This window comes from Mus caroli, chromosome 5 (genome assembly GCF_900094665.2).
Source record: "Mus caroli chromosome 5, CAROLI_EIJ_v1.1, whole genome shotgun sequence".
Classification (NCBI taxonomy): Eukaryota; Metazoa; Chordata; class Mammalia; order Rodentia; family Muridae; genus Mus; species Mus caroli.
In genome coordinates this window covers 95,474,074-95,482,163 of record NC_034574.1, presented here as the reverse complement: position 1 = coordinate 95,482,163, position 8,090 = coordinate 95,474,074, and the positions used below count along the sequence as shown (strand labels likewise).

Sequence of the window (8,090 nt, the reverse complement as noted above, 5' to 3'; positions counted from 1 at the left end):
TCCCTCTCCCTCTCCCTCTCCCTCTCCCCCCTCTCTCTGTGTAGTGCTTCTATGAAACACAAGATAAAATATTAGATTTGATGTCCATTTCTTAGTGTCTCCCAGAGAATGGACTTACTTTTAAAAGGTCATATTTACCTTACACAAAATTTTAAGTTATCCTCACAGTGGAGTAGCCTTTCTTGAGAGTCCATCTTGTTCACATACTTCCATCAATCTCAATGTGCGGTAGTGATTAAGATAAGAATGACTGCTTTTAGCTTAGTCATTCATACTTACCTAGAGAAAAAATGAGGCAAACATCCTTTCCTACAGAGACTGGTTACATGTTAATAAATAGCCACTAAGTAAAGATCTCAGCCCTTACGATTTGGACTTTGTAGATTTTTAAGGTGAAAGAGCCCCTGCATTCACTCTGGTACTACTGTTAATTCTGAACATAAGCAGTCAGTGCTGGGTAGCAAGTAGAGAAGCTATATTTTGATCTCAGTCTTTAAGTTAATATGATTTTTGTTTTCATTAACTGATACTGATGCAATCATCAAATTTAGGAAGTGATTAGTTATATCAGATCTCCATAGTGCTACTATGTGGCATCAAAGTGCACTGTTCGTCTAAACAGTCTATACAGACTAGTCTTGGCTTCTTGGCTTCTAGAATGAATTATGAAATTCTAACTTGTCCTGTAATTAATTTTATTTATATTTCCATCCATCAGTTTTAATCTTACAGAGGGGAAACCATATCATTTCATCCTGATATTTCTCACACCTAGTAGATAAATCTGCTTCATAGAAAATGCTCAGTATTATCTCTTCTGTTGAGCAGATGAATGACCATAACTGTATGAAAGGAAAGTCTCCTCTGCAGTGGAACTGAAGTATATATTTGTAGAAACTATAGTATTGTTAAAGCCCACACTTTTGTTTTTGTTTTTGTTTTTGTTATTTTAAGACAGGGTTTCTCTGTATAGCCCTGGCTGTCCTGGAACTCACTTTTGTAGAACAGACTGGCCTCAAACTCAGAAATCCGCCTGCCTCTGTCTCCCAAGTGCTGGGATTAAAGGTGTGTGCCACCATGCCCATAAAGCCCACACTATTACAGCCATTTAAATAAAGGAAAAAATTGTCAAGGGTTATATGGCCGATTAAAGTTGTCAGGATTTGAGTTGAACCTTCGAGACCTGTGCGACTGTGCACAGAAGTTCTATTGCTCTCATAGAATACTTGCCTGTCACTCCAATAACTTTCTACTCAAAGCAAAAGAAATAGTTACTTTATATCTCAAATGTAATGGTAATATGGTCTGGAATGTATCAGAAATCAAAAGGGGAGGACTGAAGTCCATGATCATTATAATTGATGAAGGGCAGCTTTCTTTATTCACTTAGCATTGATTTATAGGAGCTCATATGAGCTTATCATGCTCATATGATTTAATCAATGGAAAAACTTATAATTATTTTTCAATTGGTGTAAAACACTCTGTTGCCCTTTGTTTCTGTCAAATGATTAAATTCTGACTTTATTTATGGAAATTAAAATGACAGAGAATACATTTACGGAGACAGCAGATATAAAAGGAGGTGACAAAGACATATTAGATAATCATTACTATCATCTCATTGAATAAATCATTACTAATAACATGGTTTTAAATTCTAAGGCTAAGAATTATGATATATTGATGTTTAAAAATACCCTATGAGGCTGGAGAGGTGGCTCAGTGGTTAGGAGTACTGGCTGCTCTTTCAGAAAACCTGAGCCCAATTCCCAGCACCCAAAGGGAAGTTCATAACTGTCTGTAACTCCAGTTCCAGTGGCTTCTCACACAGAGTGCAGGCAAAGCACCAATGCACAGAAAATAAAAACAAATAAGTCATTAAATATAAAAAAAAATAATTTTTTACAAATCATGTGGATTTGAAGAGTCACGTAGGATCAATGCACAAATGTATAAGTAGTTTATGAGAATATATTATGAAATTTATAAGTTTTAGCATTAGATGCTTTCAAATGTAGCTATCCTTATTGTTTAGGTGTGGATCAAGACGTGAGTGTCATCAAAAGAGAGAGTCATTACTCTCACAGGTTCCCAGTAGGAAATACACAGGTGACGTACCATGAGCATGCACGGGGGCTCAAAGGCAAAGGGGGTAGGACTGAGACAGAGAAGAAGTGTGTGTGGCCTCGAGTCTTTCTGAAGATTTACAGGTAACTAAGGTGTAGGAGAAGGTAAGCCAGATTAGAGTTGCTTGCTTCGGTGAATAGTTCTGGCTTCTGAGGCCTTGGGCCCATTAAAGTTTCCATGATACCCAGCTCGGAGTAAGAAGGTGATACAGGATAGTCTGGGATGTAAAGTTCTGGTGGGTAAGGACATGGCCTGCAGCTTGGTTTGTCCATATCTAAAATACCCTATTTAAGACAAATCCCGTTGTTAATCTTGGAGACTGGCAGACAAAGCATCGGAGCACAGAAAAGCAAGGCAAGCAAACAAACCCTTGGTTCATTGGTTGGTAATGGGGACTCATTTACTCCTCAGTAATTCCCAGGTTTCCTCCCAATAATGCACTGAACAATGTACCCGACTTGCCTGATTTGTCACCACAGTGTCCTTGTCTGATTGACTCTTTATCACTAGTCTTGATACTCACGACTGTCACATCTGCAAGCACCTTGGCAAGCATGTCATACTCTCATGTCTCTTTAATGAAAATAAAACAAAACAAACCTTCCTTTGGGGAAAATTATGTACCTAGACAGATAAACACACATATTTAATATTACTTGTTTCTATAAGATTCTATAGAAAAATTTAGAATAATAAAATAATAAATAATGAAAACATTCCCTAAGGGTATCAATTTCTTCATTGACTCAATTGATACTCAATTGCTCAAGGTTTAGTAGCAATTATTTTGTTGAATGTAAATATCTTTAAGCCAATTTGAGAATTTGTTATCTGTTTAAATTCACTGAGCACGACACATGGTCTAAATAGCTCCAAGTCATATCCTTTTCCCTGTCTTTTCCTGAGATTTAGGTTATGGATCACTGCTTCTGTAACTCTAAATGAATTTTATTAATATATACTCACACTTGTTACAGGAACATTGAGAGGAACTGGGGAAGATGGCTCAGTGGGTAAAATACTTGTCATGCATACTTGACCACCTGAATTTGGAATCCTAATATCTATGCAAAAATCTGGGAGTGTCAACATGCTGCAATCCCAATATCACGTGTTAGAGAGAACAACTCTGGGCCTTCGTGATCAGCCACTCTAGACTATTGGTGAGCTTCAGGTTCATGGAGGGATCTATCATCAAGGCAGGAGGCCAGAGAGTGGTAGAAAGACACTGAACATGGACCAGTGGCTTCCATATGCTCTCCCAAAGGCATGTATACCTACCTATACATGCAAAGGCCACACTCATGCCTACACATACATGGGTAAGGCATTGAGAGAGTTGAGATCAAAGACAGGAGGAGATGAACATGAACACACACTTCATATGTGACTGTCAAGTTTATTTCAAGGTTAGAGCTATCTTCCATCACTTACAGAAGTTCCCTTCTCACAGGATTTTGAGAAATCACAAGCTGGCTACAGAACACATTCCTTTGGCTGCTCAAGGGATGCCAAAGGTGTTAAGAAAGAACAGGACAAATCACAACAGGCTCTTCTCAAAATCCATCAGGGTAGCTGACTGAAACCACAAGTCAGCCAGCGTCTTACTCAGCAGAAGTTGTATCATGGAACATGCATTGGAGTAAGAACCATAATTAAAGGCAACCTGTGGCTCTAAAACAAAATACCAACTGACCAGTACAAAAGTGTTTGCTTAGCAAAACCAACCTGAAAGTTCTTAAACTGGAGCAATTCCATGGTCACGAGTGCACAAAATCATGATAGCTGAGATGGGAAGGGATGAGAGGCTTGCTCTAAGGAGAGGGAGGAGGCATTCCTGAGGCTGATCCCACACCCCAAGGGTGCCAATCACTATGGATATAGATGGATAAAAGTGTGGAATGCTTAAATGCTAAGCAGTGCCTCAGAAGCTTTCTGTGAGAGATGCATAAAGGGAGAGTAGACTTTAGGTAAGCTAGGGATAGGAACCAAAGCCACAACTGACTCTTGGCCATCGTCTCCTGTTATTGCTTGTTCCCACTTAAAGGCAAAATTCCAAGTGTCTCTTTGATGTGGATTAGCTCTAAACAATAAACAAGCAGACAGAAGCCAACTGTTTAAAGTTGTCTTGCATCCTTCCTCAAGTATAGAACCTCAGAGACTGAGGTCAAGGCCAACACCCGGGAGCACAACCCAACACCCGGGAGCATGACTAGTGCCGTTTTTGTTTAAGCAAGATGGAGTCGTGGCACTCCCGTGTACACCTAATAAGTGAAATGTTGTAGCTAAAGAAAAACAAAACTACAACTTTATGCTTTGAATCTGAACATCAAAAGGACAAAAAGGGAGACATGTTGGAAATGTTCAAGTTCCTAAGATTGAGAAAATGCTGAGATAGAGAAATGCTATAGGATTTAATATGGTCATTTTTTTAAACTCGGCTACAAGATGATAAAATGGAATAAGTAAAATGTCTTAGTGATAATTAGAGTTAAAATGATTCACTGAACTAACTATATGGGATGTACAGTTCTAACGTTCATAAATTCCTGAAGGAAAGCATTATGACTGAGACAAAGTATTATTTAACATTTCTTCTGCATGCCATATTATGTCCAGTGCCATTGTATGAGTTACTATACTATCACTGAGAGGAGACATTATGACCAAGGAAACTTATAAAAGAAAGCATTTAATTGGGCTTTGATTATATTTTCAGAAGGTACATCCATGACCATCATGGCAGGAATCATGATAACAGGTAGGCATGGTGTTGATAAAGTGGCTAAGAGATTACATCCTGATTCATATCCAGGAGGCAGAGAAAGAGTTAGAAAATGTCTGTCATGGGCTTTTAAATCTCAAATCCCACCCCCACTTGATACACCTCCTGCATTAAGGCCATACCTCCTAATCCTTCCCAAACAGCACCACTAATTGGAGATGAGGAACTCAAACATTATGAGCCTGTGGGGGGCATTCTTATTCATACCATGACAAGCACTATATAATACGAAATTAAAGGGGCCTGCCTCTTTGTGAGATAGCTTTTTATCCTTTAAAGTTAAATGAGATAGCTAATTAGTACAGGCAAAACACATTTGCATAATTATACTCATGTCAAATGGTTTAGAAGAAATCAGAGAAACAGAAATTAGGAGCTTCAGAAAGGGGCAGTCCCTGCTGAATGTGGACAGAAAAACAATTAAAGATCTATGATGAAAGCCAAAGAAATATTTACATGGGAAAAGAAAAGTCTGTGGATTTGCAGGTGTTCACAACTACACCCATTCTGAATGTTAGCTTTGAAAATAGCTTGAAGACTTAATGAAAATTATATTTTAATTTCCTGCACCTTGCTTGAGGAGGAAGGTGGGGCAAAAAAGGCAAAATACCAAACAATGTTTAGTTTCACTCTGCTAGAAGAACTTCTCGACAAGAACCTATGCTTTTACACGGGACAAAAGAAACCAAGAGGTCAGACTAAGGAGAAATCATCCTTAAAGCTGTAGCATCTTGCCGGCACCTAGGGCTATAAACAATTGCCCAATTGAAGCACATTATATCACAGTTCCTCAAGGAAAGGAAACACCAAAATAAATACTTGAGGAGAAAATTGGAATTACATGCTAATTTGTCAGAAATTATTTGTACTAGGCAACTTTTTCAATACTCCAACAGAATCTGTGAGTGCCCCAAGGCAAATTCCTTCCCTGTGTAGAATTTATAATTAAGTCTACAATCAAAGATAGATACTAGGAGGAAGAAAGTTAGGAAATCAAATGAATGCCAGACAGTGGGAAAAGTAGAGGGGACCAAGACCACCCTGCAGATGGACTGGAGATGAGACAGGTACCTAAATTTGCCCTCAAGTTGCCTGGTAATGTTTAGAGTTTACACACAAACATCTGAAAAGCCAGTCTTCTATCCCCCAGGCTTGAAAACAGTAGGCACAACAACAATGTGTTCTTATGATTTTATCCTTGCATATAGAAAATTCAAAGTACTATTTGTTGTAACAAAACCATGAGGATTATTTTCTAATGAACCTAATATATTCTAGTTAAGATGATACTGTTCCTATGGTAGTTAGCAACTTAGGACATCTGTTATGTAATTGGGCAAAACAGGATCTAATTTTAACTCTCAATTGTCCAAAACATTTATAAACCCATGCATGGTGCCCTCCTGCTGTGAAGAAACTGACACAGAAGGTAGCTGCTATTGCAAAACTAAATGGAGCTTGAAGCAACCACTGCTTTATGGGACACTGCTATTAGACAGTAATTTGCTATTAATTAATTCAGTCCTGGCTGCTAAACTGTCTACCTGTTAGCAGAACATTGGATTCTCAACCCTGTGTGTGTGTGTGTGTGTCCAGAGTAAAAGGCTTACAATAGACTCAGATCATGAGGATATTTTCAATTTATAGTTCTTCTAAAAATGTGTGCATCCTACCTTAGATTTGCTTCTAAAGCAGAATCTAGCAAAATACAGCTCTGTGACCTCAGCTCAAAGTAAATGTCCCCACCTCAATATTCCTGTTTATTTATCATGTTTCAAGTTCTCTAGTCATATGACATCTATGTTAGAAGGACATTTTCTTTAAAGGAGGTCACATTCATAAATGGTAGAAACTGCTATGTCTGCCACTGTGATTTATATTTCTTCCAATTGTATTTGTGTGTGGTATATATAAGAGGTCAGAGGACAGATGTCCAAAAACAACAGATACATAAACCATGAGTTGACAAAGCTAAGGAAAGAGTTGGAGGGGGGCACAGCAATAACTATGGAATCAGAGTAGACAAACTTGTATTATAGGTGATTGCAAAAGAGAAGGAAAATCAAAATATTTACATCTCAATGGGATAAAATGATGTATGTAGACATCAAGGAAATACAAATTATTAAAATAAGACTTCAAAGCTAAGCATAGTGTTACACACTTGTAAACTTGATATGTAGAAGGCCAAGGCAGGAAGGACAGCCATGAGTTCAAAGTCAGCCTAGGCTACATGAGACCTTGCCTCCAAGAATATAAAAATAAAACCAGTTCAAAAACAAATTTTGAAGCAAAGGAGAAATATATTTATTAATAAAAAGGATCCAGGTTCAGGAATGTCTCACTCTATGACACTTTCCAGTTATAGCACAGGTGTCCTTGGCTTACCAGGCCCACTGAGGGGGGAAATAGCTTACTAGTCTAGCATACAGCATATCATAGCTCTGCAACCCAGTGCAGTGCTGAAAACAGGGCCATTTCTTTTTGTGCCTAAGGCTGCTCAGAGCTGAGCTCACTGCTGCTGCCCAGCATTGCAAGGAGCATTGCATCTTGCATGACCAGCCTAGAATAGTTTAAACTTATGTGAAGTTTCACAAGTATTGTTTTTACACAGTCAGAAAACTGAAGGTTCCACTTACTACACATCAAGTAGTGTCTTACATTTGGTTGACGAGGTAAATCCTCTCCTGGCAGCCAGAGCAAGCCATTTCTAAAAAGAACCCAAGTCAGTCTGGCTACAGGCTTCCTCATCATAAGAGCCAACATTGGAAAAGGCAGAGCAGGTTTTGATTCAAAGGCATGAAATGTGATAGAAAGCTTCCAAACCTTCAAACTGCTAAAGGATAGATGGCTACATTGGAATGAACAAAAACAGAGGGCATTGCTATGAGCTCATCTTGAAGAGTCAACTGAGAAATGATTTCTGCCTGATAAGAGAGAGGGAGGAGAGTATAACTAATGAAACAGAAGCGAATGTGAATCTACTTGTCTATGCAGAGCCCTGCCGAGCATGTTTACAGCCAGACACTAAAAGAGTTCACTACAGGAACAGGGCAAGAAGTTTTCAGGGTGAGGTTCTAAGCAGTTGGAAGCCAGAGATGCTGCTGGACATTCTACAGGGCACAGTGCACTCTGTCCCCACAGAAGGGACTAGAGCCCAGAATATCACTATTCA

At 38.7% G+C, this 8,090-nt stretch overlaps 1 protein-coding gene across 2 annotated transcripts in view; it reads right to left on the bottom strand.

Annotated features, from left to right (window-relative positions):
• Arhgap24 (Rho GTPase activating protein 24) overlaps positions 1-8,090 on the bottom strand; it is a 400,247-nt gene that overhangs the window by 281,269 nt on the left and 110,888 nt on the right. Inside the window, exon 1 of one of the 2 annotated variants that reach the window (XM_021162468.2) lies at positions 139-303. The exons of the other annotated variant lie outside the window; for it this stretch is intronic. The gene's annotated coding sequence lies outside the window, so the exon portion shown is untranslated. Of the gene's footprint in view, positions 1-138; positions 304-8,090 lie in introns of those variants that run through there. 2 annotated transcript variants of the gene reach the window in all.